This window comes from Battus philenor, unplaced genomic scaffold (genome assembly GCF_028537555.1).
Source record: "Battus philenor isolate CCGP_79_NKW_IND1 unplaced genomic scaffold, ilBatPhil1.0.hap1 SCAF_16, whole genome shotgun sequence".
Lineage (NCBI taxonomy): Eukaryota > Metazoa > Arthropoda > Insecta > Lepidoptera > Papilionidae > Battus > Battus philenor.
This window is the reverse complement of record NW_027181678.1, coordinates 4882138-4906215: the sequence shown is the minus strand read 5'-3', so window position 1 is coordinate 4906215 and position 24078 is coordinate 4882138. Positions and strand designations below refer to the sequence as shown.

The 24078-nt window shown below is 32.3% G+C and overlaps 1 protein-coding gene across 2 annotated transcripts in view; it reads right to left on the bottom strand.

Annotated features, from left to right (window-relative positions):
* RhoGEF64C (Rho guanine nucleotide exchange factor at 64C) overlaps window positions 1–23146 on the bottom strand; it is a 153670-nt gene extending 130524 nt beyond the window's left edge. For both annotated transcript variants that reach the window (XM_068762184.1, XM_068762186.1), the window contains exon 1: window positions 22778–23146. The gene's annotated coding sequence lies outside the window, so the exon portion shown is untranslated. The remainder of the gene's footprint in view (window positions 1–22777) is intronic.
* Between the last annotated feature and the right edge of the window lie 932 nt (window positions 23147–24078).

Sequence of the window (24078 nt, the reverse complement as noted above, 5' to 3'; positions counted from 1 at the left end):
TGGCCACTAAAACTATGAATACTTTTTAGAGTTTACTTATTATCGTTCGTTCGAATATAATTTAAACGAACGATTTCAATACTGACGCGGACAGGGCAGAACTTTGAGACCGCAGAGGCCATCTGTTCTGCGCGTTATGTGACCAAACTGACACTTCAACTTGCTACATGCCTTGCTTTTATGCTTTGCAAATGAAAGAAATGAGAAATACGTGCATTACCGTTTCTTTAATATACTTTTATACAATACTGTTTTTTCTATTTATATTTCTGACTTTTGAAAAGCAATATAGAATAATATGTCTCTCCCATAGAACTCTATGGGGAGATATATCGTAATCGCCACGTTGGGCAGGCGGGTTGGCGATCGCAGTGTGGTATTATGGTACGCAAAAGACGCTGTTGCCCATCCTCTAGAAACTTGTTAATGAGCAGAGGCAAGAGGCCTATATAATGAATACGCAAAGTGTGAATTACATAAAATTGTATTTTGAAAACCGAAACCACGACCTACAATTGCATGCCTGTGCCCTATCGCAAGGATACAACTGTTCGCAAAAAATAATACACAAAAATTATATTTTATACCTATAAACATAAATTTATTTTATGCACAAATTTATATAACATTTACAAGAGGCGAAAACGCGTTGCCGTATCGCAAAAGTGATATAAATTGATTCACAACAACATGGGCTGTTTAGTGTCTCTCCTTGAATGCTAAAAGAAATCTCGCATCGCACGCAAAGTTTTCACATACGCCTTATACGACTACTTGTTTACATGTACGTTACAAAGACGTATAGAAACCTGTATAACACCTGTTTATGCACATGTGTGCGTGAGTGATTATGCTTCGAAACGTAAAAGATTATCAGTGTTTAGTTAGCAAAGAGGTCGTTGTACTGAAACTCTTGATAATAATTATTATTATGTACGTTGATTGTAACTAAGATATGTTTCTTTATTATCATTTCAACCCAAAAACATCTGGATATAGACCTCCTCCATAGATTTTTAAGAGGTCCGGTTAGAAGTTGCCTCTATCTAACGTCTTCTGACGATCTTAACCAGGTGGTATGTCCACCTTTTGAGCGAACGCTCTACATTTGTGATTACTCCAAATTAGACCCTGTCACAAGTCATCTGTTTTACGTGCTATGTGACCTGTCAACTGCAACATCTGTTTACCAATCCGTGTGGCTATGACCATCACTTTCCTTCGATTGTTTGATTAGTTTTCATAGAGAACTCCCGAGGATAGCCCTCTTCAAGCAACGCATTTATATGTCAAAATATATATACAAATATATTAAAATTTGTCATCGTAAACAAAGTTTTTTTTACAACAAATTTTAGATTAAAGACACGCATCGGTTTTGAAATCAATCTCAATTATCTACGTTAGTTCACAAAAAAATCCTTCTGTAACTACTCGTAGTTTATTATTTATTAATTTATTTTATTAATCCTATTATTGTCCACCTAGCATCAATTATATTGAACACTTGTGTAAGTTATGAGAACAATACTAGAAAAGTCCAATTTGAAAGAAACTTAATCAGTTTTTGCTACGAGCTACAAGAGTTCCAGACGCCTTCTTATCTGAGGTGAGCCCTATACAAACTCAAACGGGTTTGTTTTGTTCTCATTTTCACAATATCTTTAAATGCAGCAGTAGAGGGATTCATTCCCGTACTTTATTATCCCTTAAAAACCCTTTATTTTGTATAGGGATTTATTTGTAAGTTTCTGTTTTATAAATACCTTAACATTCATCTTTTCAGCTCAACGACGCCATTATAAAGCATGGGTCTTCCCCAAAGATGTCTGTGGGGGAATTTACAACAATCGCCAACGATGGGCAGGCGGGTTGACGATTGCAGTGTGGTGCTATGGTACGCAGAGGACGCTGCGCTCATCCTCTGGAAACTTGTGAGCAGTGGCAATCATATATAACTAATGCACAAAGATTGAACTATATTATATTGCATGCCAGGAATCGAACCCACAACGCAATATTTAGTCCTCCATCACTCAGCTACCTCTTCTCTATTAATCTTAATTTTATTACCTGATAACTCAAAAATATTTCATCAACATACAAGTTATATAGAAACTAGTTTTTATTTAAAGTGCAAATCTTTTGTAAGCTACGATTTTTCTTGCATTTATTAATATTCTCAAATAGACCAGATTATCATGTATGTATGGACTACTTATATACATTTTTATAAACGGGAGATTTTACGTCATTTCTCCTTAACTTAGTACGACCATATAATTACCTCTATTATACAATACCCTGCGATGAATATTGCACATCGACCTATGGAATGAGGCAGTCGGCTTCGTAGAGCGTTATCTCTGTCGCACGACTGACAAAACGTCACATAGGTAGTTTGGGACAGAGATCTCCACGAAGCCGAAATTAGCCGATTGTCTCTTTCCAAAGGTCGATGTGCAATATTTATGGCTGGGTACTGTACTACGTCATCGTGACTTAAATCTCGCTCTGCACATTTATAAACAGAAGAATCGTAAGAAAATATTTATGACAAAAAATATATCATTAGATAGTAATAGAATTTACGTAAAAAAAATTTATCGACTTAGAATATAATACATTTTTTTAATAATTAGTAAAATTATAGACTTTATTTCATATTTGCTTGATACGTGAATAAATTATTGAAAAAATGTTTATTAAGTTCATTTAGTAACGGCAACATCTTAACAAATATACTTTTTTTTAAATTTCATATACATTTATTTAAATTTCAACATTGCTCAAAGATTAATATGTTTTGTCTATTTACAAATCATGCCCTGGTTAAAACGGTCCTGTTGACAATATTAAAATAATCTACAAATAATCGATACTACATTAATTCTTAACATAATAATATTATTAAATACTTACATTGATGTTATTAATAAATAATAATGTATGATTAAATTAATAAATATATTAGTATATTATGTAGTAAATCATGTCAAAATGTTAACAAAATAAAATTACTTGGTAAAATAAATTTTTGCAAAAAAAATACACTTTGAACGATTTCGAATGCCGAATGTATTTAATATACCACCTGAACTTGAAACCTGTTTTAACAATGAATAAATTTAAATGAGACCTAACATTAGAAAATCAACCTGCTTTAACTTATTCGAGTAAGTGACGGTTCATTTGGCCCAGCGTCTTGCTACACGAAGTGATTGACATTTACTTTTATCAATTTTTAAACATTCAGCTCTCGCCTCTATCAGTGACTTCTAAGGTTTATTTTCGCTTGTACATGTAGAGTACTTAAGACATTTGTCGGATGCTGGAACTTAGGAGTCAAGTCAGGACAATGGACCAGTTTACAACCTTAAATACACCATACAAAACAACAGTATGCGGTGGATTTCACACGTGCTTACATTCTGTGAAAGCTACAAAATGATTCTTATTTAAAACAAAAAACTAAATATGTAATAGTGTCATATCAACAGTTGCAAAAGAAATCTTTAGCCAAAAATATGTTAAGATTTTCACTGAGAACTTAAAATGATATCATAGTTCCGGTAAGTATGCAACATGATAAAAAAATATACAACTATAAAACTGATAACAAAGGTATCTGTGTAAAATGGTCCTTTCGAGACGTTCATTGTGAAGCAATATAGACATAACGCTGATGAAGGCAATCTGTATATAATATTAAAAAGTCTCTTCCCGCCAAAACTTGAGAATAACTTAATCGAATGAACGAACATACGATTCTTTATTTATCCAACTGTACATAGAGAAATGCCTCAAATCTGAGAAAAACTATCGAAGAGAAGTCGATGATAATTTAAATATTGAAATATTAAGTTGTGCTAGCTTCTGAAGTAACCCATATCATATAAACGCTCTTTGACAGTTGTGAAATATATTCTTTACGGCGGAGAATGTGCGAATACGGAAGCTAATAGAGTCATTGAGGGAAAAATGCACACATACTAACAGATGCCACCGAGCAACCCTGACGGAACGCCATGCCGAGTATGTCAGCGCATGCTCACGCATGCACAAACTCACGAATGCACTTATGCGTGAAAATATTTAACGCAGCTGGTACACTTTAAGTATTCACTTGTCTTACAAACGATACTTAAAAGTAGATTCATATAAAAATAATCTTAAAAAACGAAATAGTATAAATTTAAATGTACAAGTGCCAAAGTATTATCTATTTTTTATTTTATCTATATATACCTATATAGAGAAAAGAATTGGGCAGTAACTACAATTTTAGAAAATGTGACAACTATTGAAACGGCGTTTGAAAGTTCGCTATGAACTTCGTGTCGCATCGGTTAGTATTCATCGAACACAAAATGTTGTTGTTTATTGTACACAAAATCAATAAATAACCATACAGAGGGATCGCTCTGAAGTAAGGTAAATTAACATATTTGTATAGTCTGTCTAGAAAGCCGGTTTCCAGTAATAATACTTTTACTTCGTTGTGATAAAATCCTACACAGGTGTCCCATTCCTTCGATCTTCCTATAGCGTTTGTAATCAAAATAAACATACATAACATATTACATTTCGGACTTATGTTACGCTACTTAAACTGATTCTTTTCTTCCTTTACAATTCTTTTTTCATTGACAAATACTGTCTGTTTAGTCAAAACTTGTATAAAGTAACTCAGTACAAGATAGTCGTTATACCCATTCCTATAATAAAGTGGTATATAACGGCCCACGCAAAGGCTCCTGAGTGAGCAATTGAACTTTAGTACTTAGGTTTAGATAAGCGCCATCTGCGCTGTCCCTAAAAAAAAAACACCTGTTCGGTGGAGGATTCAGAGGTTTACCGAGCATTTAGGTTACAGAAACGAACATTTTATGTAAAGACCTTGGCTAAGGCTGTCACTCGATCGCTTAAAATTCTGATACCAAGATGTTCGATACAGCCTGATAATCTAAATTCTCTATATATGCCAATGTATGCTATACGGTTTGATATTTAAAACGTAAGTTAACCCTTATGTCCAATATAAGCAAAGAGATAAAAATAGTAGCACAAAAATGTTATCTAATAAATTCATCCAGAACACCTTATTCGACCAGGGAAATACAAGGCTGTAGAAAGGATTGATTCACACAAGGAAATACTTCGCCCGTCTTCGCTTCAATAAGCTTATATCCTTGTACAGTGAGCACATATATCTAAAGATAGATAATAGTGTGGATTCATGAAATAGTATAGATTTAATTCAACCTCCCACAAATGTCTTTAAAAGATTTTAACAGGCATTATTTAAATAATGTTAAGTTTATTTCCTTATTTCATAAAAAATATATGTATAATTATGCGAATCGATGGACGAGTCCCAAAGTGGGACAACTAACATAAAAAATTATACTTTAAAATCAGATTTATTTTAAAGACTTTAACAGGTTCATACGTATTTAGAAGCGATATTTTTAAAAATTTGAATAAAAACGGATTATTATTAATAATCCGTTTACATCCTTCCGTATACATCTTATCATGCGAATCATAGCCTTGTTTAGCATTTATTTTTCCTAATATTTCGTCGACTTCACCATCAGTTCTATACTATACATCTATCGATTCATTTTCCTCTTAACAACTCGTTTTTGTACACATTTTTGCAATACAAAATCGAGCATTATGTCTTTGCTGCTTACTTTATAATACTTCTCACTGATCCAATAATTATATTTACCAAAATACATTTACTGGCAGCATATATATATGTACGCAGTAAAACATTTTTTTAACGGTCGAATAATCAGTATTGCTCTTTATTGGCATTTACAGATACCGCGAGCTTAATAGGTATATCGCAAAAAGCACGTAGCCTAAACATCGGTTTTAGTTGCTAAACACAAGCGTTCTCTTAGGACCATGGACTCGGGCTACTTATATTTTATAAGTAAATTAGAAGGACTTCGAAGTCTAAGATCACCTTGATGACGCTAAATGGAGAGATTTAGTGCAAGGGCACCCGTGAGGGGACCTCGGATTAGACTGCCACGTATAACGCGTTTAGCATTCAGTTGTAAGGACACCCGGGAGGAAGAAAACTCGACTTTGGTTGGTTGCTATTGACTAGCTAACACGCTACCCTTTAATCACGATTTCTTGCCTAACCTCAAACCTTTTGAAAACTTTTGTGGTATTAAAAACAATGTTTTCAATCGATAGATCGATCATATATACATTAAAAGCAACACCACAACTTATGTACTTTTTTATAACCATAAACTCAATTCTATAAGTTTTGTACGCTAAAAATAATTGAGAGCCAAAGTTAATCGATTCCGTAAGGCATTATAAACAGTTACAATCAATTTCAGATTCGCCACGCCGTGAAAATGAGTCGTTCGTATGATACAGCTTGTCTTTATGGTATGTTATTGGAAATTATTTGCCTTATGTATAAGTAACAAAGTTCAAGCAATAACAAAAGTTATTTTGACTTTAGGGTACTTTTTTTGGACCAATGTTTGACGCAAAGTAACTTAATTTTTATTCCAAATATTTTTATGAGTATTCATTTTACGTTTATTACTTTTTAATCTATATATTTTTGCAGTATTTTTTTGTATGATACATGTAATAATTAAACACTATTATTTATGAAATTATATATGGATAGGTTAGAATTTTAATCTCACATTGATAATGAACTATTTTGCTTTGTATACACAAAATAGGCGATAATAATGGATTTCAAAATCAAACGATAGAATAACGCTATTGAATAAATCGCATATAGAAAGCCAATTATTTACGCATATTGCTTTCGAAATTTCACCGAGTTGCGCAACAAACTCGTATAGGCAAAAACGCAGATTACTGTCGCGTAGCGTTATCGCGTTAACATACGCTTTTAGCTTTTAAAAACGAATAACAGCGCTATTTCTATAACGAACTACGGACCTGCGTCTAGTTTAAACAGAATGATTGATTATATGTGTACGTTCTTTAAACAGGTGAATGTTTAACTCATTTATAAGAAAAAACTATGTTAAATTGATTTTTTTTATTGGAATGCGACAGGCCAGTTGTATATGGCAGTACAAATCTGGACGGCAGATTAATCGTTATTCGAATTTCGAAAACGCATTTCTGACTTTAATATCCTTATGTCATTTATTATTTCTGAAAGAAAAGATTTTTAGATAAGATGTGCCATATATTAATTAACAACAATAAAATATACATGCATCTCTTAAAAGCTTTTACATCTATAACTAATCACTCTCTGTAACCTGAATATTTTTGGTCAAAACTATACTTTTTATGTACAAGTAAAGATCGATAATCTTCTTTTAAGTAAGCTATCGTATTTTAATCATAAACACATCTTTACTACTTAAATTAAAAAGGAAAATCAATTCATTATCCTCATCTTAAAAAGTTTTCCACTATTGATGCGCAAATAATCACGTAATATTTATTTATAAATTAATCTATCTATCATTAATTGCACAGAACATAGGACAGTGAAATAACAGTTTTACAAAAAACGTACTGGCATATAAAATAAAATAAGTGATTGTCTGTACACGTTTCGTTGCAAATGACTGGGCGGTGCATTGCCTCGCATTCAGATGATATGGCACGGAGGCAAACGGGCAACACACTAAAATACTTTTTGCACTACAATTACACGCTTTGTTAGGCCAGCGCACGCGCAACAAAGCCGATTTAACGATTTTGATGTTTTGAATCGTTTTTTTTTGTATCTATCCAGTCGCACTCAATAGTTGAATACGCTAAACAGCTTCAATAACTGTATAGTTTTTATTTTATCTAAAAACGAATTAGTTAAATACATATTGATTTATTGTTATTATTATTGTATAAGTTTATAATTGATAATGTTATCTTTTTCAAATATTGTTTCTTAATTTTTTATTTATTTATTTCATCATCATTTCACATCACATCTTCTTACTACCTTAACATATTCTCCGTCCACCTTCCAAGTGAACGTCATACATTGCGTTTGCCGAGTCATGTTCTCCATCTGTTCTTCGCGCTATGTGCTAATACCAATTCAACTAGCCTAATTTAATTGTTTACTCATTATTTTACAGTATCATAGATTATTAAAAAAGTTGGCGAAGTAGACCAAAAATAAAGTACGGAGGGAGGTCTCATCGCAAACCGCAATTTCTTCACAGTTTTAATTTCGAAATGAATATCGTGGCTTAATGCAGGCTGGAATTATGACTAAATGATCTATTTTAAAAGTCCATTATTATAACAATAGTGTGTCCCAGTGTCTAGAAGTAAGTCAATCCGGCCATGCTAAATTGGTAACTTTACTCAAAATAATTATTTAGGAGTTATCAGTCTAATTCCTCGATAAGTTTACGTTGTTCCTAGATTTAATTACCATGACCAGAAAGTGGACAACTATTTCTGTAAAGAGTAATCCTTTAGAGAAAATATACAAATATAGTAAATGTTTGAAACTTTTAATAAAAACATCGCGTACTAAAATTACTAAAATAAATTGATAATTAAAAATTGTATATTATTAATTAATCTTTGTTAGACATTCGGTAAGACGACATAGTTAAGGTTGTTTGGAGTTGGGGAATGCGGGTAACGCAAAACTGGACATCGTGGCGATCTTTGAGGAAGCATATGCCTAGCAATGGGCCTCTTTTGGCTGAAAAAAGGAAAAAAATAGAACATTTAATTAATAAATAAAGTTACCACTACAAAATTCGTTTTATTTTTTATTTGAAAATGAGACAAGCATAACTTAAAAATAGTAGTATATGTAAGAATATTAATAATCTTTTATATATTATAATTCAACAATAAAACGAAAGACAAATTATTCTCTAAAGTGGAACTCGGTTCAACTATAACCTCGCGATAAAACTAGAAGTCCCTGACACAAACCCGACGTCGGGGAATATAATATCTGTACCGAATAACAAAGTGTTTCAGTAACATGAACGCATTTAAATAGCCCCATAACATTTCATAACAAAACAGATAAATGCGCGCCAAAGTTAAAACATGTAAGAAGGTCTCTGGGACATCACGCAAGGCTCACAATCTCCATACAAATTACGGTCACTTTCGAAACGCCCGGAGGGTTTCGGCTGCGCAAGTTATATTTACCATTGTCTTATCAAACAACCGATGCGCTGTGCACTTTCTTACACCATGGAGGTGCTAAAGATCGAAATGCGTAAAGATCGGGTGATGCAACCCACTTAGTCACGAGTCGAACTGGGTTGCCATTTACTCGTATTAATAAGGTATTATGGCAATGTAGCTATAAACTGACCGCAAGTGGGTTTTGGCGTAAACAACAATAAATTCTATAGTTGGAGAGACAGTGATTGGTTTTTATTGCCTAATAACGCTTTTTACGAATGAAAAGTAGGTTGAAACCGAAATCATTCTTTGTACAGATTACTTATTGTCATGAAAGTTGATATCTGATTTGCTTCGTATTGCGGCATTCGTTTTCTGTGATGCAATTATATATGTTAGTGTGCCCTAGTAAACTCTTTCCATGTTCACGTACATTTACTTTATTACATTAAAATATGTTCCTGTTTTTCACCTCTATGCCGACTATATATTCTTGCACAGCATTAATATTTATTTTATATTAATTAATGATTTTTACTAACTTTTACTGGTACTATTAAAAATTCAGAACATCAAGCAAAGGCGACAGGCATATTTCATTAACAACTATGTTATTTTTATATTGTCATAGCTGAAGTATCTGTTATAAAGTTGTTAATAAGAAATATTATTTTAAATAGCCATTATTTATGCAATTAATCATGCAGTATTGTTTTGCAGAAGGATGTATGCACATAAAAGATCTATTACGTACAAAGTGATGTTCAAATGGACACTAATTGTTACAAGGGGTCATGACTAAGTAAAATAATCTGTAGATTACACAAGTATATAATATAAATATGACATATTAAAAATCAGAGTATTTATAAAATTGAAAAAAAAAACAGTAAAAGTGGGTATGGGAGACAAAGCAAGTTTCTCTGTATGTCTTAGTCGAGTTAAAAGTTCATATTACATATATCTGAAATTTTTTCATAAATGATCTGTTAATACCGTGACTTAAGTAAACAAAAAGCATGCGTGATATAACAAAGCAAAAAGAGTAATCATGTGTGTTATTCCGTTTTTTTATTGTAATATTTTCGGGTGGCGTTTTCATGCATTGAATGAAGTTAATAGCGTGCGACAATGCCATTATATAAATCACAGAAATTTTCACAGCTATGTTTTATCAAATTAATTTCGAGGTGATTCACATATTTTGACAAACACAATACAGATTATTATCGCTAACTGAGAATCGTTATATCATTTTTAATTTGTGGTACGTCACTGAATAACTACAAGGCAAAATTATAATATAAAACCTAAATACGGACAAATATCTGACATAAAAATAACGTATTTTTTTTAATTATACAAATTAGCAAGCAATTTTTAATCTGGATAATCTTTAGGCTTTAAACAATTAGTAAGTGTTTTTATTGTGCCTAAATTATTATGCTATAAATTTAAGAAGTTTATTGAACAAAAAATTCTTTTAACAATTTAAAAGATATAATAAACGATAATAAAGCATTGGAATGAATTATAATGGAATGAATGATATACTAATGTATTAAGAATATTGTGAAAATAACTAGAAAAAATCTAAAAGTTAGCAATCTTCGTAACTTTGAGTGGACAAATATTATCACGAGGTAAATCAATCCGATTCTAATTTCTATACAAATTATGCTTATTTTGTATTCTTCTCATGACCTACATACAAAATTTAAACTGTGAGTGTTCCTAAGTGGATATGAATAAATAAATTTCACTGACTGTTAATTTATAGGATTTTTTAAACGTCTTAAACACTAGCAGTCCTAATTCTTTATTGTGATGTAGTAAAAAAGTGTTTATTTGGAGGCGACTGCATTCACCGAGCCAATAGCATCGGTGAATGCGAGGTCGGCCCGAGGCCCGGCGCCGCCTCTACACGGATTTTCAACTTTAGTAGCTCACGACTTTGTAAGGTCCGTCGCACACTCAAAAGCCTTGAGACTGTCCAATTAGATCGCGCTTGATATTTATCGACTCCTTTTTTAATGTGTTATTGATGACTTTATAGACGTTTCTTAAATTTTCTATATACGTGGCACACTTTATCATTGTTTTAAAGCGTTATAAAATTTTTCTTTAGTGACCATTTACAATACTTTCTTTAAATACATATTATAACAAATAATGAAGAATCAGGGTGGAGTGGCGGAGGTCTAAAAAAATGTTTATTTCAGATATTTATTTATATCAATTTCTTTATAAAATCACCAGCCAAAATTTTTGTATCGTTTTGTTTTGATCATTTGTTTATTTACGTTTTTATTTAACCTAAAATTGATACATAAGCTTAATTAAATAGTTTATTTTTTGGTTCAAGATAAACGCTGTCTGCTATTAGCATCTACAGCTTCACTATGTTTGAGTTGGACTAGCACTTTACAGTGACTTAGCTTGAAGGTTTTTGAGGAACCTGGGTTTGGGCAGTCAAGTCGTGTTTAGCACTCCAAAAATTCCCCAAACGCAGCGTACCGAACCTGAAACTCAATCAGTGGCTATTAAAAACCTAAAGTGCTTCTTACGAAGATCGGCAACTATTAGGGCAATTTTATTTTTTGACACCGCTGCTCTGAAAAGCAAACGGGTAATCTTTTCAAATCTCTGGCGTAGGATGAGTCTGTTGCTATTTCCAGATTATATTTAGTAAAACAGACAGAAATTAGATTAAAGTCAAAACATATAAATTAATTTTAAAATGTCTACGTTTTTTTTCCACGTGAACGCTTAATATAACAAGTAATGTCTCTACCCACTTGTCTGTTTGCTATCGATCAAATAATGGTCTCGATTAGGATAACGTGTTGTTGCACCAAATTTAATTAAAGACATTGTATACATCTGTCGTAAATGTTTAAACTAGTTGCAGTTATGATTTTTATGTATTGTGTTTACATTGTTAACGCGCATTAAAATTTAAAAATTATAAAAAATATGTAACATATGCCTGTCTCATTAACTAATTTGACAGGAATTTTCAAAATGAAAATTATTTTATTTGCAATTCAAATATCATATTGGTTACTTATCATATAATTAACTGTTCATATTTTCATAGTAAATTATAATACGTTTTTAATTAAAATTGAACACTATTTTTAAGACAGATTTAGAAATTCGTTCGATTCGTATAAACGATTCTGTAACAACAGCAACCATCAAGGCAACTCGTGTTAAATGATTCAAACATAGGCGCCGTCGTTACGGTCTAGTTGGCGTGCATTTATTGTGAGCCCACGTGGGCGATCCAGTGCTGACCGAGTGGGCTGTCCTCATCCCGCCAATGCCAACAACGTTCCACGTATTCTACAAGAAATTCCCGAGAGCAATTTATTGCTTTTTAATGATATCTGCAATGTCAATTAACGTAAATCGCGTTATAAAGTATTAACTACTTATTAACACGATTAGCATAAATTTGAATTAAGAATGAAGAGATGTGCAGTCGAATGAAAGTAACCACATAGCTCAGCGAATCGGCTAGTTGGCAGTAGCAGTGGGCGCCTTTAGGTTCTGGAGTAAAGACCGCGAACCGGCAAGCGCAGCGTATGATATCCACACATATAGTGGACATATGACTTAGTTAATGTCTTTGAAAAACGCTGGATGCCGACCACTTTACCCGTTCTTATTAGAAATTTACGTCGGAAGGCTTTTTCAGCAGTGAGCGTACTACGCCTGAAATGATAATGAGGATCGTGTACTGTTAATTCAGCTGGTGTTATTATTTGAAACACCCCTGATGCTCATAACAAACGTTAATTATAACTGTGAACACATGAGGTTGCTAATTACTTTAATTGTCTATAGTACGGTGTATATAATCTTTGTGTATAAATTTAGTAGTCATTTCAAAAGAAGTTATTTAATAACATATTATTTGAAGATATTATTAAGTATAATGGGATAACTGGTAAATGATATTTTCTCATTTTCATAAAGAAATTAGTAAAAAAATACAGGTAAAAAAAAGATTACCAACTAAAAAATTAATAAAAGTACGTTAAAACTAAACGAATCATAGTAGAATAAGAAAAATAAATGTATTCGCTATATTTACCATAAACATTAATACTTAGAATGAACATTATGACCTTGTATCCGCAAACGATATATCCAACCCTAAGCACTATCAAAACGAGATTGGAAATCTCCTATTACGGTCGATATATCACAGTCGTGCGAAACAAATGGGTAAGGAGGACGGAAATAGACGATTTCTAAGAAAAGGATATTATAATTCACAGTGTAAATACAATTTGCAAACAAGCGTAAAATATTGTTAGCGTTTAAATTATTATTTGTTGTATAAATATATACACAGCCTACGCATAATATAATAAAGATCCTTAAATGTATGTGAAGTCGGTGCGAATTTGATCAATTATTTCGTCAATTCACACTTGGGTTATTACGTTGATAACATGAATCCTTTACTCGATATACGGATGATTGATTATTGATGTAAAAGCATTATAAAGGTTAATTTACAGTTTGCTGAGAGCATCAATGTATGGCCACCGAATCGATTATTCAATTGTTTCAGAAATAATTGATAACGGTATTATAATTAATAAGAATAAAATTGTTATTACTACACATTAATTATTGTTTAACACTTTGTACCATCAGAAGTTATAGAGCTGCCACGTTCCAATAAAAAATAATTAATGTAACATATTTCAGAGTAATCACAGGTTGATTTGACATATGAGCTACACATTCACCACATTCAAAGCTTTTCCAAAAATAACCAATAACCTTATAATAAAACCAGCTGCTCCAATGGACATCATCCTGTCAAAACTTAGTGAGCAGTCGCGATAAAAAAAAATAATACATTTAGCAGAATGGTTACATTATTTGTTGCTTTATTGTCTTAATAATTAACTTCGTTTACTTATGTACGAAAATATTATTATTATTAATGTTTGTAAATATTTTCATTGCAATACTTTATAGTACACGATATTTTTTTGTTTTATTACAATCTAACACGCGTATCTTTTCGGTTCGATCGACAACCATTTGACAACTAAGAATAAATGATTTTATTTCATCTGAGGTTCACAATTTTTTACAATTAGTCGCATAGAAGGTGACGTACTGAATTTGTTCTTCACTACCATTATTTTTACCGTATGATGTCCACTATTGAATGTAGATCTCCTCCATAGATTTCTACTAAGACTAGTTAGATGCAGCATGCATCAAAAGTTCGACTTTGTAGGTGGACTTTCCTCGCTGCGCGCCGGTCTGTGTCTCCAGAAACTTAAAGCCATCTGTTCTACGCGCTACGTGGGCCGCCCGCTACCACTTTAAACTGCAAATCCGCTGGGCTATACCAGGTACTTCCGTTAGTCTATGGATCTCGTCATTCCTAATGCTCTCTAGAAAAATTACGTGCACACCTTCATAGCTCTTTTTTCGCTTAACGACACGTAAATGAATAAATGAACAAAGAAACAGTTCCGGAAATATAAAAATTCAGAGATACGATCGTATGTATATCTTTTGTTAATTTCGACCACCTGCTCTCTTGCAAAATTACACACATGGCGCATAAACCTGTGGGGTGTGGATAATGGATTGGAAATAATAATACCAACGTACAACCTCAAACGCAATTTAACGATCCAACTATATGTACTTAAATTTTAAGCCCTTTAAGTATACAGGATGATTGCATATAAATGTAAATAGCTTTAAAGCTTTCAAACATATGTAAGTAACATGCATATGCACACACACACATATACATATACACAGATTCCGTTCCAATCGGAACAATTAAGAAATGTTTTCATTCGTGCGTTTGTTTATTACCAGTAAAGTTTATTTTTCATTTTTATGTGTTTGTGTTTTGCGTTTTCATTAGCATTTAGCTAACTGTAATATTGTGAGCAATGAACATGTCTTATTACTATTATTATTACATATGGGAGAATGTACATATCATTTGTCAGCAAAACTTCTAAAACTTTTGTTCCTTCTGTCTCCAGTCCGCTTGTGTAAGACGAACACTCTGAAATATGTTATATTAATTTATTTTTTAAATTGGAATGCGACATGCCAATGAATTCTGGCAGTAGACAGTTTGCAGGTATAGACAAAAATCTGTTATTTTTAATATGCAGTAATATGAAATTTGCATACGCTTTTTTTAGTAAATTCTTATTTCGTAATTTATTATGTCGAAAACTAATACTTTTGGTCTACATTTATTAACAGCATTTACCGCTTAATAGCTTTTACACTTATAACCAATCCTCCTGTATTTTATATAACCTTGTACACGACAACTTCGAGGACTGTATAAAAGAAAGTTGCGCTCGAGATCTCTTTACAAGATCATCAATGCGATCATCATGACAGATCTGAAAGTGTCACGTATTTCTTAGTCATCTCTCGAGTAAAACATTAAAAAAACGTGGAAATTAACTTGTTTTGAACTTTTTCCAGTGGCCTCTTTTGGCAATCTTACAAACATTGAAAAAATTGTTGATTTGTTGGATTTTGAATGCAAGTTTCCAATTATTTACCAGTTGTATAAGTTAAGCAGGAAACTGGTCTTCACCAGGTTAGAAATTGAGTCGTTGTCATCATAATTTCAGCTATAGGACATCACTAAGGTTTTACTTATAGATACCTGTCATAACTTATTTCTATATGACGAATGGAAGCGGCCTGCGTCTGGCTTTCCGAAAATCCTAACAAGCTCAAATGGCCAACTAGTGAGAAACACTGCCCTTTCCGATCCAAAGCCTTCACTCAACAAACTTAAGGCACCAGCAGTCATCTGTTCTGCACACTACTTGGCTTGTACACTGTCGCTTCACCTTACTAATTCATGATTCTTTTTCGTAGAGAAATCCTCAGTATGACATTCTCCATGGCCGTTTGAGGCGTTGTGAGGTTGCCAAAGAGCATGACTGGTATGGTAAATACTTATACTAATGAATAGTTAATAAAAACAGGTATCCAACCAAAACTTAATAATTAACCTATTCAGTATAATTACGTCGTTAAGGTACAAGAACGTTATAAATTAAGTTAATTTCGCATACGTGATCAGGTATCACACTGACTAATATATAAATAAAATTTACTATTGAAATGGCCCGAGCAAAAAATCTACCAAAAGCAAAGTCCGTTTTAAAGGCCAGCTGGCGTCACTTAATGTTCTTGACCTTTTCGACAGTTTTAATTATGGCAAAACCATTATGGACACTTATCAAAATTCTCGCTTTTTATACATCGAAGTGTTCAAAAATTTTGTTTCTTCGACTCTTAAAGCAACAATAAAAATTTGAACAGATTGTAAATGTGGTAATTGAAAACATGTCAAATAACTGTACCGCACCTAAGGAAAGCGCGCCGGGGCGGAGGCCGAGGAAAACATTATGAGCATCTCCCTTGCCAGCGATAATGGTAAACTGAAACGGAGCGGCCGATGCTCCCCCGCCTCGCCGCGCGCATACCTAAGGCGCGGTACAGCAGTTTTGGTAGCAGCATAATTAAAAATAACAGCGCATAATAAATTATTAGCAATTAAAACTTTAAAATTATATCCATCGTATTTATTGTACAGGCTATGTATATTAATTTTTTTTATGTTTTAGCCTACACTCTATTGAAATAATTTTTACATCAGTAAGAAGTAAATAAAACAAAGACAGATTTTACGAAAGTAACAGACAAAGCCCAGCGAATTGTTGGGTTGAACTAGCGGTAGGCAGCTTATACAGCGCGCAGATCGGATTGCCACTGGTGCCTTGAGGTTCTGAAGTGGAAACCACGTACTGGCGACTGCAGCGTGAGACGTCCATTTACAATGTGGTCAAGTGACCTTCTTATGGTCGTTCGAAGGCTTATGTATAGCTATGGTAACGATGAAATTTTATACATTAATTATGAATTTTTATAACGATGAATTTTTATACATTAATTATCAAAATTTGGAGCAAATGAAATAGATTAATGAAGTGATGAAATCCTACATAAGTTTTTATTATAAGAATCGATGAGCTACACAGAAAACTCAGATATATTTATATATAGAATATATAAGTCCTAACAATCAGTGGGAGTTTGAACACGGACATTTGCAACATCTCAACAGTCGCCCGTTTATTGCGAATTAGCAGTCAAGCGATATTTCTTACGCCACTGTTCAAACTGAAATTATAAGAAGGTGTGCAATAGAAACGGTCAAGGCCTTGGCTTTCTGCCATTGCATCAGCGGTATGCGCAGTGTACTTCAAAACTCACCCTTTCGTGACTTCTCTCGCTGGTACTGCTGGTAATTAATCAATCAGACACGCCGCTAAAGTTTCATTCTAAATTTAGATTTCGTGCCACGTCCGTATGTGGAACCTAGCGTGTACATTCGCGTGCAATAATATATATATACTTTAAGAAACTGGTTAAACTTCACCAATCTATCTATTCCCAAGTGCTATTGTGCACGACTATACCTTGCCGACATTATTTACGCTCTATCAGTGACGTAAATGTCAATAAAATATATATGGAGGAATAGCGAACATCGAAAAATGTATTCTTTTATATATCTAAGATTTATTTTATAGACTTAGGTGCCATATTTCTAGACTCAAAGTTTAAATTATATTTCATGTACGAGTGAAGACATGTTGTTTATAAAATAGTTTCGTTTAAAAATGTACAAAACTTTAAATAAAATTAATTATTAATGTAACTCGTTCGTATAAATAAATGCTTAAATTTCCATAGATATTGCGCAGAAGAGCCTGAAGTTAATAGCTATTAAAGTTGATTTGAGTTATTCTACCCAATCGGAAACGAATTTTCGTTCTTACTCGTAAAATAAAAATTTTAATTTGTTAAAACTTATCTTAAAATTCAACAATCTTGACTTAAAATTTATATCAACATCCCAGCTCATAAAATTAGATTACGTGCTATAAAGTAAAACAAAGATTGGATCGAGGGGCAAGGTTGCCCTACCCACTTGACATAGCATGCATTGTTACACGTCTTATCAGGTGCTGGAAGCTTTAACAGCCCCACGTGTTTGTTCTATAAACTTTGGTCTGTTTTCCAACCCTCGGTAGATAACAGGATGATTTGAACTAAACGATAAGCCTTTTGAAGTGTCTTGGAACTGTTATACGAGGGCATGCGAGATAGAAAGTATCCCAAAATCCCTTAAAAAGAAACCGACAAGCAGCGAACGGTGTTTACTTAACGTACCTTATTAGAGGTGTAAACAAGCCATGTTTTTAACACGTTTCATTTCTGTTCATTTATATACACAATGATAAAAAGGAAGATAAACTGTTAACCTCTTTTTATAGACAGTTTTATTTTTAAATTAATAACTTTAAATAAAATGTTCGGAGTATTTTTAATAACGAACTTTTAATATATTGGTGTGAAAGCTTTGAATGGGAGAACGTATAGTTCATTTGCAGACAAACAGTATATGATCATCATTATACATTAACAAAATATCACAAAAACTAACGTTTCAGATTTAATAAATATCGTAGAAAATCGTAAGAAATATCGGTTACAAAATTCAGAGATCTAATAATTAGAATTATTTATCATTTAGTTTTAGTTTATATTTATTATTATTTATTTTATACCATCGGAAATTATTGCTCAGTAAGCCAATAGAAATATTTCATATTTCAGAGTGCTCACTTAACATAGAGTGTTTGGAAATAGGTGGTGATTACAGGTGTAATAGAGATTTAAAGATTTTTGCTCACAAATATGCTATCATCGTCCCTAAAAAGCTGTATTTACACCTATAACTAATCACCTGTGTAATATAATACGTAACAAAAATGATATTTTAAATTTGATGAACATAATAGTAGAGTAATCAAATAACAAACTTTTTTAAATATACCAGTCTACGCACTGTCTTAAAAATGTTAGTTCTTAGACCGGATTCTCGTTCAGGTTGAATAGTTTTCAAATCATTTTGCGTTTGAACAATTCGTTGAAAAATTTTTAATTAATAAAATAATTATCATCATCTTCATTTGACCAGTATTGATGAATTTCAAAAAAAAGTATTGCATTATAATTTATAATTAATTTCTTTAACGTTTTTATAAATTTACTAGGGGAAAATTTAAATGCGCCAAATATTAAACAAACAAAAATTACCGGATGGTATATTACAAATATATGTTATGTTTCCAACATTCTAGAATTAATTATCACTATATTGTATTATGTTTACATTATAATACTGAGCAAGTATAAGCTAGAATATTGTAATGCCTGTTCATATAAGACAGTATGTCTTATTAGCTTCTACTAACTTGCAATTAGTTTCTTTGATAAATCATTTACTGTTCAGGCTGCACGTTCATGGAACGAGTTGCTTGTGCCACTAAGAAAGGCAAAAGCTCAGTTTTCAAAAGGGTACTAATAATAATAATAAAGCCTGTTTTATTTCCGATATACAACATATTGTTACATACATTATAATAAAGTTTTACAATTATATAACTTAATATGAATATAATACAGTTTAAATAAAGGCTTTTTTTTCAATTTGTCTTTGTCTAATACGCTAACTTTATTTTCTTCAGTACCGTTAATCAGAACCTCTAGTCTGGTATAGTTCTCCCGCTTTTTTAGACCTTTTTTTCTCCATTCACATCCTGTTTTTGCTTGTATATCCTATATCCACCTTTTTTGGTCCCTTCCATAAAGTCATCTCAAATCACCATCTTTCAAATGCCTATTTTTATATCCATAGTATTTCGTATACTATAATGACAACCAGAGAGATTACATACTTATAGAAGTTCTATTGGTAAAATAAACATATCTATATTGTATGGGTAATATTTAGTTTATTTATTTTAAGTAATCTGTAATATTTACGAGTACATTCATCCATTTCTAAAATATGATTATTATTTGTATTTCTTTTACTGTCCTGTGTTAATACACGATATATAGTAAAGTATACAAATTGATAAAAAGATAACTTCCTAATTTTACTGAGCTGCACTATTCTTGACCGACACCCCAGTAATACTAACTTAAAGGTCTCTTCAAAAAGATACCTCCTATTAGCGATTTAACTATACAAATGAATAAATTTAGCAAATCCACATAGTTTAAAATTTATTTCAAATTAATATTCGTTTAGTCGAGATATAAACCTAATAATGTCTAGAAGTCTGCATTCTCAATCACTGTTCTAAAGTAAGTTCAATTCGTCTTGAACTCCCGATTTCTGTATTATTAATAGCCTAAATTGCAGCCTTTATTAATAGCCTGGTTTTAACCACGCACAACCTGTTCTACTCCGACCTAACAAGTGATTCGTCATTAGAGCATTTATTTTACCATTACGTATAAGTTAATATTTAAAACGCAGTTGTACTCTCTAAACATTAATCATTTCATGTTTTTAAAACAGATAATTAATAATGACTTTTATATCATTGTCAATATTTCAATCATACTTTTTGTAAATTATTATATTCATCGTTCATTTGTCATTAAAATGTAATTAATAATAAATTCCGTCAATATTTTTTGTATAAACATAAAACTAAATTATTACTTGGAATATGTAATTTAGAAATAACAGTAGTAATCTTTTATGATAACGCAGTTAATTTATATTTTTATATTCCCGGCATTTAAACTGCTTTGTTAACTGAACCATAAGTGATCTGCGAAGTCAGTTACATAGAGAGATTAGTCATAGCTCTAAAAGCTTTGAAGCGATGTATGTTTAACCCATTTTTGTTAATGTACACAACCTATTCAAAAATCAATGATTTCAGAAATAATAAATAACGCAGGGATGTTTCAGTAAGATGAAGCGTTTTGAAAATTCAGATGACTGACGCAGACTGTACTGCCAGAAGCTATTGGCCTGTCGCATTGAAATACAAAAAAAAATAATGCAGCATATACAATCATTCACCCTGTGATATTTTATAACATTAGATAAATTCAAGACGGATAAGAATATAAATAAAGTTTGAGTTTCTTTAAACAAAGAATACGATAAACTAGGTGTTTCAACACTTGTTTTGGTAACAGTCAACAGATCGCAATCCTATTAACAAGTGCCATTGTTTGCAATTAATTTGATTAGCGCTGTTTTATCGCACTACCATTGAAATTGTACTAATAGCCCCTCATTTCCTTTTGCGTTCATTTTGTACAATAGACTTAATGCCCGAGGATGTAATAAAACGGATAAATAGATTAAACTCAGGTCCGCTATCCTATATTATTTATTTTAATAGAAATCATATTTATTTAATTTTAAAATGCCATATTAAAAATTTTGATATATAACTAAACACAACAAAGCTGTTTATGTTTTAGATTATCTATTCCAACAGGCTTCCGTCAGAAGTTATTGCCCTGGCGTATTTCAAAGGCAAAAATTAATTATTGTGTATTTAAAACAATAATTTGATTAAAGAGTGTTCACTTTATTATTCGATTAAATGTGAAATAAATAAATAAATTTCGTGGTACTGACCGACGCTGCTTTTAAGCGCGCAAAGTTGGTAACAAACTGACAAATATTCAAAGATTCAATAGTATACTGTACTATAACTAGTTATATCTTTTCAAATTTCTGCACAATTCTTTATTTTTTGTTCGTTAGAACCTTCTAGAAATTTTAGATAACTTTAAACGGTCTAAATAAGATCTCGTATTAACGTTTTAATTCAAATACAAAAACACAGTTACACAGATATTACGACAATTACGTCATAGTTAATTTCCTACGTGAACAAATTTCGCTTGCCCACAATAAGAAACGAATATACAACCAAAGATAATTTTTGTAACGAAAGCTATAAATACGGCGTTTAAAGCAATCAACGTGAAATTTAAAGTGAAATTTAATTCGGTCGTCTTAAATTATGTTTCAATAAAAGACTTCAACGAAAATTATTAAGTCAATACTAACCTAATCGAAGTAACCTTTTACACTTTATGTTAACTAGTTGGGAAATAGTTCGCCTTGAGTCAGTTGCGACTAACCTTTTAATATTACGAATAAATACAAAAGTTATCCTCGTCTGTTTACTAAACAAGTACGAACCTCATTTTAAAGGTAAATTTATTCTGTACAAAAGTCTTAGGCCGCGAGCGTACGCGAGATGAGTCAGGGCTTTTCACCCGTTGCATTGTTTATTCTAGACGTGAAGCACTTCTTTAATGGTTTTCCCTTGAAAATTACGAGAATGAAAAAAATAACAATTCCATATGAATATTCATCGTTGGGTTACATGAATTATGAATTACTTAAAGCGTTTTAAGCGCGACGCTGATCAGTTTTGCCGTTATTCACTCTCCGAGTAGAATTTATTAGCAGTGAGAGTTTTTAAAAATGTATTTCATTATTAGCGAGTTATAGCTATTAAGAATAGAAGACGTAAAATTTCTCATAGAAAATCGGATACTTTTTCTTTTGATTTATTCTTTACGTATAAAGATCGTCAAATAACCAATCCGTCAATACAGACATGCGTATAAAGATGGCTTTCTCCGCTATTAAGTTATACAATAAAGCATAACTGTAAACATCCGCTCTTACCTCTGTTTAGGCAAGTCCGTTAAAATTCCGGCGCACTGCTGCAGAGATACACAAAACACTTATTCGATTACAGCGAGCCGATCAAGCGTCAGATCTTAACACCGTTATACACGTCATATGTATGTCAAATAACGAGAAAAATTCTCTCGTAATCGGCACTCACTCGAGATGTATCAGTCGAACACAAACACAAGGCACGAAGTTCTTGTCTTTACGCACTGGCTGGTTACACGATGGCACTAGGTGTTTAAATTTTTGAATTTGGAACGGTGCGATCGGGAGTGCACTATTTGGTTACCCGGTTCAGTTGCGCGCGCGGCGGAGGCACAGGCGAGCGTCGACGAGCCGCGCAAGCGTCGTGCGTTTGCCGCTCTCTCGTGTAAGCGACTGGCGCGGTGCCTTCACCTTCGCGGGCTGCCCGTTTCGCAACGCAACCTCAGCGGTTTCCTTGCAGAGTATCTAGTTGCATGGCAACTGAAAAAAATATGTACCGCACTCAATTATAGCGTTTTCGCGAACGAATTAAGTTCCACAAATGTACTTTTCATTTTATTCGAAAAACAACGAAGTGTACATAAAATACTAAATATCTTTACACGCACTTCAGATATGTTAAATATTTTAACATTACCAGTAGAAGGACACCAGCGGCTCAGAATGCTTGATGTGTAGAGAGAACCGACCAGAAGAAACTTAACAGGGATTCTTTATAAATGTAATTTAACAATGTTTGGTATATACATAATAACATCAACCATGTAAATGTATCAATAAACCAAGTTATGGAACTTGGTTTATTTCGATCTTGGTATATTTCGATCAACTAAGAGCTCTTGAATGTTTTAATAAGATTTGTGTAATACTTTTAATTTAAGATTTAAAACTAAGAAAAAAAAGTCCAAAATATGTTGGTATACATTATATATGTCTTTATATTTTGTATGTTATATATCCTTGGAGGAATTGTTAATTATTTCAAAACTAGTTTTCATAGGCGCTACGAATTTATTTTTATTTCTTGTATTAATCATATGTCAGTCATTTTATTTAAATATTGATATATTTAAGAGTAATTTTGATATTACAAATTATTATTTACCGGTACAGTAAAATCTTTCATACTCTTATAATAAATCGCACTAGAAAGAAAGAATTACATAAAAGAAAAACAACTAGATAATTGCTTACATTTTTACTACAACCAAACCATCATACAATTGATGTACAAGTAGTGATGAAATCAACGAAACGGTGCCAGTAACAAATTAACTTAAAACATGTCGTGTCATGTTTTCATTTTA